We start from the raw sequence: 9519 nt of genomic DNA, 5'->3' as shown, positions 1-9519 counted from the left end.
GGCAGAGTCTTCTATCAAGGGCGTGTGAAAAGCACGTGAGTGCTATGTGTCTCAATATTGATTCTCTTTCCAGTAGGCAATGCTAACGACTGGCGACAAAAAAAAAATAAATAAGAGCTCTTCTAATTATTTACAACATTTACGCATTAGGGATTGTCACAGCTGTCACCGATTCGTCGTCGGCGCGAAGTCAATCGAGGGTAGACAAGCCGGTTGGTCGTGCCGTACTCAAGCGAACACAGTGAAAAGAGTCAGAGTCGGGAGTAAACAAAAAAAAAAAAAAAGAAACAAGATATTTATCGGCTGATAAATATACACAAATTAATATAATAAAATAAAAACACAAGACGGACTAACACACCTGAACTTAATATAGCACAATGATGAAGACAAATAACTACGAGCAATTAACAGTAGATTTACAAATGAAACAGGGCGCGGATCAAATATACAAGAATACACTTAACAGTAATTGACTAAAGCAAAGTTTAAATGAAAACAAAGTTCAAAAGAAACAAATGGTGCCATACGCATGGCCGGGCAGCAGCAGCAAGTCCATAAACCGTGAAGTCGGCGCGCAGAGCTTTCCCGAAGAATGCTGGCGGCCGATCTTGTCGAGGTGGATGCGATTGCTGGGCTGGGGTTCCCGGGAGTCTAGATCTGACGACTTCCCTCAAGCAGGTTGAGCTAATTATGATATGTGGTTTTTTTGTGGCGCAAGGGCCAGGTATGGCCAAAGACCGCCATGACTGATAATGTTGTGTTAATCAATCAGGTTGAGCTAACTTGAGGCGAACTACCGAGAACTTCGTTGTAGACGCTGGTTTGACGTGTCGTCAGTGGCGCACCGACGGGGGGGGGGATTCGGGGGTTGTAACCCCCCCCCCTGAGGCCGACTTAAAACCCCCTTTTGTTTAACCCCTTTTCTTTCCTTACGCATTTGAGTACTGTAAATAAGATGTAAGACGCGCAATCACCTGCACACTCGCAAAAAGCGAATTTTTTTGACAATTTCCTGTGAAGAAATCGAAATTAGTGCTGTTTAGATGGTATTGGCAAACTGTCAACCCCCCCCCCCCCCCCCCCCCCCCTGGCAGAAATGCTGGGTGCGCTACTGCGTGTCGTACGTCAAGTTCCGATGCGGCTAGGCGATACTGGACGGCACTAGCTCCTTGACTGCTTCTCCGCAGGTTACAGCTTCTAGACTCATTAGTAGGGCCCAAAACCTGCGCTTAAATAGCCTCTCCTTTCCATAGTTCCCTATGTAGGGGAACTACCGGTACTGCAGAGTTCACCTAATTAATTCATGGCTCCTCCCAAAAGTCTTGGCCGCGCCCCTTTCACCATGGACGTGGGACGGTAGATTCCCCTCTATGCCAAGGTCAAGGGCCAAGGTCGAGACCAGGCACTGTACCACGCGGGCGACGCCCACCCCACGCACACCTCGGGGTCCGTAATCGGCGTGTCGCGTCTCGAAACGAGATGCCACCCCGCGAGGCCACGACGTTTTTGACGCCCGTAATTCGGAGTGTCGCCTTCTCGAATTTATACGCCGCACAGTGAGGACACCACGTTTTTGACGCCCGTAATTCGGCGTGTCGCCTTCTTGAAATTATACGCCGCACAGTGAGGACACCACGTTCTTGACGCCCGTAATTCGGCGTGTCGCCTTCTTGAAATTATACGCCGCACAGTGAGGACACCACGTTTTTGGCGGCCGTTAATTGGCGTCAAAACCACTCGAACTCTCGAAAATATGCCGCTCCGTGACAGGGATGGAAACATCGCCTCTTGCATGCAGAGGCCATAAATACGGGGTGTTTCAGCAAACACTTTCAAAAAATTTTTAAAGGTTGCCTGTGGCAGATAGCACAATTCTAGTTCATGAGATTGTCTATTCGAAGAAGTGGACATTACTTGCACAAAAAAATTGAAATGGATAATCGATCAATTAAAAAAATCACCAATTAAGTTTTTAACATATTAGCTTATGGCCCGTGTTGCAATTTACAAATTATAGCCGTGGAATTCGCAAGGCGGATGCACTAGGAACTAATTCTCAGGACGGCACCAGTTTCGAGATGTTAATTCCCGAACATTGCGGAGAAATGCATTGGCGTTCCAGTTACTTTTGCCCTTACCCGCCGTGGTTGTTTAGTGGCTATGGTTTTGGACTGCTAAGCATGATCAAATTACGGCCACGGCGGCTGCATTTCGATGGGGCGAAATGCTAGAACACCCGTATACTTAGATTTAGGTGCACGTTAAAGAACCGCAGGTGGTCGAAATTATTCCGGAGTCCCCCGCTACATCGTGCCTCATAATCAGATCGTGGTTTTGGCACGAAAAACCCCGTAATTTTGAATCATGCTGAACCCCCAGTGGCGTAATTACCGACAATTAAGACAGAATGACGATTTGTACAAACTTCGCCATAATCCGCTGGCTTTGGACTAGACGCAACTGTTTTCCCATCTCCTGTCTTGTATGACTATTTTTTGCCCTGGTGACACCCAGGTGGTCTAAATTATTCCAGAGTCCTCCACTACGGCGTGCCTCATAATCAGATCGTGGTTTTGGCACGTAAAATCCCATAATTTGTTCTTTTCATACTTTTGTGACTTGATGCATAAAACGACGTTTTGTTGAGAAAGTGACTGGCGCACCAATGTATTTCTCTGCAAAGTTAGAGAATTAATATCTCGACACTGGTGTCAGAGATTTAGTTCAAAGTGGATCCGCATTCCACGACCAGAATTTGTAAATTGCAATATGGGCCATAAGGTAATTAGCTAAAACTTAATTGGTTAATTTTGTTGATTACTCGATTATGCATTTCAATTTTTGTGCAAGTAATGCCCGCCTCTTCGCGTAGACGAGCTCATGAACTAGAATTGTACTATCTGCCACAGGCCACCATAAAAAATTTTGGAAACTGTTCGCTCAAACACCTTGTATATAGAATTCACTCAGTAACCGAAATGATGCCCAGCCGGATTCACTCAGAATCAGAATAAATAGAAGACTAGAAGTCATGCGCAGCAGCGCTTATACTCGGACCCAAAGTACTAAAAATATAAAAAAGAGTGCAGTTTGGCCGGGAAGGCGAAGCAGTATTAGTGATAGCGAAGTAGAAGACAATTACACGAAGGAAGATTCTTACCGTGTAAATCCGTGTAAGGATCGCACCCGTGTAAGGGCCGCACACATAACTTGACAGGCAATATAAAAAAAAAAAAAAAAAAAAAAAAGACATCCAACCGAGAAGCAATCGCGTTCCGTGCACTGATTCTGATCGGGCTCAACAGCGAATTGTCGCGCGTTGCTACTGGATGTCGAGAGGAGGCGATCGCGGAGGTTTACGGCGGATTTCATACTCGTAGTTGGAAAAATGAGGTCAAATGGCCCGGTCCCAAGAAAGGCTCGTCAAAATCGCGACAGAAAAGTGTGGCCCTTACACGAGTCTATACGTAGTTATATATATAGTGGCCATATAAATTGCAGTAAACATTCACCTAAAATTAAAATAGTAAGCATAGTGAGCATAGTGGAGATAGTAAGCACGGACCATGTAAACCTGTAAATACCTCACTGGATGAACTCGAGCACTCGCTTTCACAACGCAAGCATTGTGAAGAACGCCGGCAGCGGAGGCGAACGGTTCGTACAGACGCGCAATTCACCGCAACTCTGAAAATTTTATTTTTATTTTATTTATTTTTATGTCCACTACTGACGGCCTCTGTGAGTTATCTGCGATGACCTTTGTCTCTTAACTCTGCAACACTAGGGGCGCAGAAAGACAGCCCGGCAAGGAAGACAGCGCGCTTGAAGTTAGCAGCCATCCCTGGTCGCCCTTTATCATTGCACCAACCAATGATTACCTACAATGAGATATAGCACGCGGGCCCATAAGCGTCAGCCGCGCACATTCATTAGGGCTAGAGGAGAAGACGCGTGCTCTCCTTCCCATTCGCGTTTGATTACGTGACCTACAACTAACCCGAATATTGAGCGCGTATGAAATAATGCCAATCAAGCCGCCATCCTCTTCGGCTCACTGTTACGTGCTTTTTCCCGCACCCACAGGGTATGGGTCGCTCATTTATATGGCTTTTGGATTTAATGCGGAACATCACGACGACGACAACGGCGACAATTTGCTGCAGTTTCGATATAATTGCTTTCGCCATAAAGCTAGTAATAGTAGGAGGACGCTTGCGGCGTCGACGAGCACTGTCGTGTCCACATGTGCTCCGCGCATTTTCCTGCTTTTTGGTGGAAAATTGTATGTGCGACTGGTTTCCACGATCATCACGGATCTGTGAAGTGGTCCTGCATCGACTGAAACTACCCACAGCCGTGAGTGACCGGAAATTATTGTTTTACAAGCTCAAACGTGCCTTCGTTTCGTGCGAGCTCGCTAAGACCAAAGCCGCCACGTAGGCGGCCGCAGGAACGCCATGCAGAGTGTGCGGCGAACGCGCGCTCGATGGCTCTTGCAAATCAAGCCCCCGACGTAACCGCGCGTCCCGGACCCTCGCGGTTGACGGACACGCTACGCCAAGAATTTGATAACATGGATTTTCAAGACTCCGCTGCTCACAACCTCCCAGCACCAAGAGGACCCAGCGATCAGAACGCCGGTACAGGGAGCCAAAGTCAAACGGATGGGGGCTGGCAGACGGTCCTCACGCTTCGGCAGAAAAAAGCCATTGCGAAAGAGAAGACCAAACCACCGGAATATTCGGGGACCTTGAAGCACCAAGAAGCTTCCGCTGGTCAAGCAACCGGAAAATCTAAACGCAAACCAGCCTACAGGCGGTTACCCCTACTCCCGAAAGACGACTTCAAGATATATAGTGGTGCGACCGCATCAGGGGCTACGTACCGGTCAAGAACCTGACTAGTCCACTACTGGCGGACGCCGTGATTGCTGCATGCGGCGGGCAAATATCAGGTGAGCAATTTTTGCTCAGAATCAAGCCAGGCTCCAACATCTTTACCGTACGTGTCCACGCCGCACCAGACAGTGGCGGACTACGTTAGACGCATTACAACACTAAGCATCAACGGCCGGCCTCACTCGGTCAACGCCTATGTAGCGACAAGTGAAGGGACAACCAAGGGTGTCATTCATGACTTGGACCCGCACACGACGCCTGAAGCACTAAAAGCGAATCTGCGCATTCGCACGCAAGGGGTCGAAATTCTCCAAGCACGGATGTTCCGGCCGTAACACTAAAACGGCCGTTGTCACCTTTTTTTGGACGGATAACGCCGCGGTACGTTTACTACAACGGCGGAGAACTTGCTTGCTACCCCTACAAGGTCACCACTCAAGTGTGTAAAGTGTGCCACCAAATTGGTCACCGATCGGACGTCTGTCCCCAGTCAGACACTCCAGTGTGTCATACATGTGGACAACAGGACCCTGTAGACGGACACGAGTGCGCTCCCAAGTATGCAGCCTGTGGCGAGGGTCACATGACAGGAGACCGAAGTTGCAAAAAACGTCTCAAACCCCAAAGCAACAGACCTCCGAGGGCTGGCGTTCACTGGACTACCCGGAAGGACACCTCAACGAAGCCACCTCAACGCCAACGTTGGTTAAGTTCCGACGATGAAGAATCCGCATCGGATCCCTGGCCAGAGCTACCAGGGACTCGCCGTCGATCTAGATCGCGGACACCAAATAACTCTAATGAAAAGAATAACCCACCTCAATCACCCAAGAAGCCTATAAATCTGGGGCTCCCGGCACTGCGATCAAGCAAGCGCCACAAGATAACACGGTAAGCTGGGCACGAGTCGTTTCTCCTACTGCTCCTGTAACAGAAAATCCCGCATATCAAAAAATCATTAACGAAAACAAGCTTCTCCGCGAGAGCCTGGCAGAAATCAAACGAGAGTTGGCCTCCCTCAAAGCTAGCAGCGGCACTGAACCGAACAAAACAGCACATACTAAAGAAGCAGGCTCGTCTGTGAAGGTTATAACGACGCCTAATACCATGGAGGGCACACTCCAACAAGTAGTGCAACAACTACAAACTATGCAAATTTTTCAGCAGGAGATGTACGCAGAATTACAAAGCCTAAAAACTTACGTCGATGAATCTGTCGCCAGTGTAAGGACTGCGGTCCGTAAGCGAGCCAGCACCAGCCCAGGTGCTCAGTCTAGCCGCCGTCCGAAACCCATACCGTCCTCGGACAGCGAGAGCACTATTCATGGCGAGTAAAACGCGAGCACACCACGAATATCTCGAAGTCTGGCAATGGAACTGCCGCACCTTCCACAAAAGGGCGGCTGCTCTACAGCAATACTTTAACACTGCGCCAGTCAAACCTGATGTCATTTGTTTGCAAGAGATCGGTAACAAGCGTGTCAAATTAACTGGTTACTACACGATATCCCACCCAGATTACCCTAAGGTTGGGACGATGGTGCTCAAGGACATAGCAACCAGTATAGATTATCTGGCGACTAGCAGCATCAACCACCAAATCGTAACAATTACTACCGCAGAAGCATAGCAAAGCAAGAACCATAATCACGAATGTGTATAGCCCACCTAAAGAAAAAAGGGCCGATTTTAAGGCACTCATTCGGTATGTCAAGGGTCACTCCAGCACCCAGGATCGACTACTGCTTCTTGGGGACTTCAATGCCCCTCATACCAGCTGGGGTTACCCAACAGACACCCCCAAAGGCCGGGAGCTCGAGCAAGCGGTCGAAGCATATGACCTCCAACTCATCATTCTCCCCCAAAACCCGACGAGATTAGGTAACAGCGTCAGCGCAGACACCTTTCCAGATCTTACATTCACAAAAAATGTCGACGAGGTATTCTGGAACAATCTAGAAGAGAATCTAGGCAGTGACCATTTCATTCTCAGCGTGTCGGTAGGCTCTCCCAAAATTCGACGAGCCTGTGGGCATGTGATAATCACGGATTGGGTAAATTATCGCAAAGTCCCCATACCGCAGATATTACCCGAGAAGCTGAAGACTGGGCAACGCACATACAAGACGCTCATAAAGCAGCATCTAAGCGGATCGCGCTCACAGCGGAAACGCCGGTAGTTGACAGCCATCTGCTGCATATGTGGGAAGGCAGAAGGGGGCTAACCAAGCGATGGAAAAAACAGCGACTTAATCGCAAACTGCGCCATAGAATTGCCGAAATATCCGAGCGGGCAAACGCTTACGCACAGCAGTTAGAGGCAGCGAGCTGGCCGAGCTTTTGCGACTCACTTCGCGAAACGTTACACACCTCCAAGACATGGGCAATACTTCGCAGCATAATGGAACCAGAAAAAACTAAAACGGCCACGAACCGCACCCTTCAGAAACTTGCCGGAGAATTTAAGGGAACAGAACAGGACCTCCTCACTAAGCTCAAAGATAAGTACGTAGGAGAGGTAACCACTCCTCCATGCATCCTACCATACAAAGGGCAAGAAAACGCAGTGCTCGACGCCCCGATAACTAAAGCAGAACTCTTTGCGGCAGCGCAAGCTGCGAAGAGAAATACTGCTCCAGGACCGGATCAGCTCACAAATGCTATGATACGGAACCTGAGTGACGAACACCTAGAAAAGCTTACTCGATATTTTAATGAACATGTATGGGAGAGGGGCGTGGTTTAACAACAGTGGAATGAGGCCAAAATCGTGCTTATTCCGAAAGCAGGAAAACCTGATGATCTACAAAATCTCAGACCGATATCACTAACCTCCTGCCTTGGCAAATTATTTGAGAAGGTGATTCACACGCGTCTCACGTCTTACATTGAAGACCACTGCCTCTTTCCCACAAACATATTCGGCTTTCGCCAACATTTGTCAACTCAGGATGTTTTCCTGCTACTTCGGGAAGAAGTCCTTTGCAACACCACGTTTGGTGCAGAACATCTCGTCCTCGTTCTTGATTTGAAAAGTGCATTCGACACTATGTCACATGAACTCATCTTATCTGAGCTGAATGACATCGGTTGTGGAGAAAGAATATATGACTACGTCCGCTCTTTCCTGACCTCTCGCATCGCGACAATAGGCATCGGCACTACGCGCTCAGACTCTTTTCCCATGCCCAATAGAGGTACACCACAAGGGGCAATACTCTCGCCCCTTCTTTTCAACATTGGCATGAGACGCTTAGCCCAAAAACTCGACGTCATACCCGGGCTCGGGTACGCGTTATATGCGGACGATATTGCACTATGGGCCACCAGTGGCTCTTTAGGACAAAAAGAACAAATCCTGCAAGAAGCAGCGACCGCTGTTGAAACCTTCGCTCGCAGCAGCGGAATGAGCTGCGCTCCCGATAAATCAGAATATATCAGGATCCGAGGTCGAGGCCGTCAAACTCAAGAGCCGGTCAACCTCTTTATAGGAGACAGCCAGGTAAGAGAGGTTCAGAAAATGCGAGTCCTCAGATTGTGGCTGCAAAGCAACAAACGAGTGGACCACACCATTAAAACTCTTAGAACTACGGTGAAACAGATCTCCCGCATGATTCGTAGAGTAACTTATCACCGAAAAGGTTTCAAGGAAACTGAGACGATCCGGCTCGTTCAGGCTTTTGTGCTAAGTCGTATCACATATAGTCTCCCTTTCCAGGACCCCACGAAAACTGAACTAAATGCCCTAGATGCGTTAATCAGAACGTCGTACAAAGCGGCTCTCGGCCTACCACAGGGAACCTCCACTGAACGCCTGGTGGCCCTAGGAATACATAACAACTACGAGGAGCTATGCGCAGCGGTGCTCATGTCTCAACGGGAGAAGCTTAGCTTAACCTCCACTGGCAGAACATTACTCTGCCGCGTTGGTTACCCCGCTCGTCCACAGTATGCGGGAGAAGAACTGGAATCTCTACCTAAAGTCCTTCGTGAAAAGATCATAGTTGCCCCAATCCCAAAAAACATGAGTCCCAAATACCACCGGGGTCGTAGAAGTTCACGTGCACGCAAGTTAATGCAGCAATTCAGTAGAAATCCGGATACGGTCTACACAGATGTCGCTCGATGCAGTACTTATAAGTACGCCCTCGCAGTAGTAGGAGCGGCCGCAGATCAAGGGCTTCTGACTTGCGCCACGGCTCGAGTCGCATCTGCGAATACCGCAGAAGCTTCAGCCATCGCGCTAGCTGTAAAAACTAAGGACGCTCTGGGAAAATCGTCGATAATTCTTACAGATTCCCAAGTCGCATGTAGATTATTCCTCACCGGGAGGATACCACACAGCGCCACTCACCTATTAGGATCCAACCTAACGCAGAACCACATGATCATCTGGTGCCCGGGTCACACAGGACTCGATGGCAATGAGAGAGCGGACGGCGCAGCTCGTGATTTTGCCAACCGAGCGGCCGACCACGTGTCTCTTCAGAAAACCCCTACCGCGAGACATCCTTCAGTACCAACGGCGCGAGCGACGAAAGTACAGTCCACCACACCCTGATCTATCCGGGCGGGACTCTTACGACTGGCGCCGAATACAGACGCACACATATCC

This window comes from Dermacentor silvarum, chromosome 1, assembly GCF_013339745.2.
Source record: "Dermacentor silvarum isolate Dsil-2018 chromosome 1, BIME_Dsil_1.4, whole genome shotgun sequence".
Lineage (NCBI taxonomy): Eukaryota > Metazoa > Arthropoda > Arachnida > Ixodida > Ixodidae > Dermacentor > Dermacentor silvarum.
The sequence above is the reverse complement of the archived record's forward strand: the minus strand, read 5'-3'. Positions refer to the sequence as shown.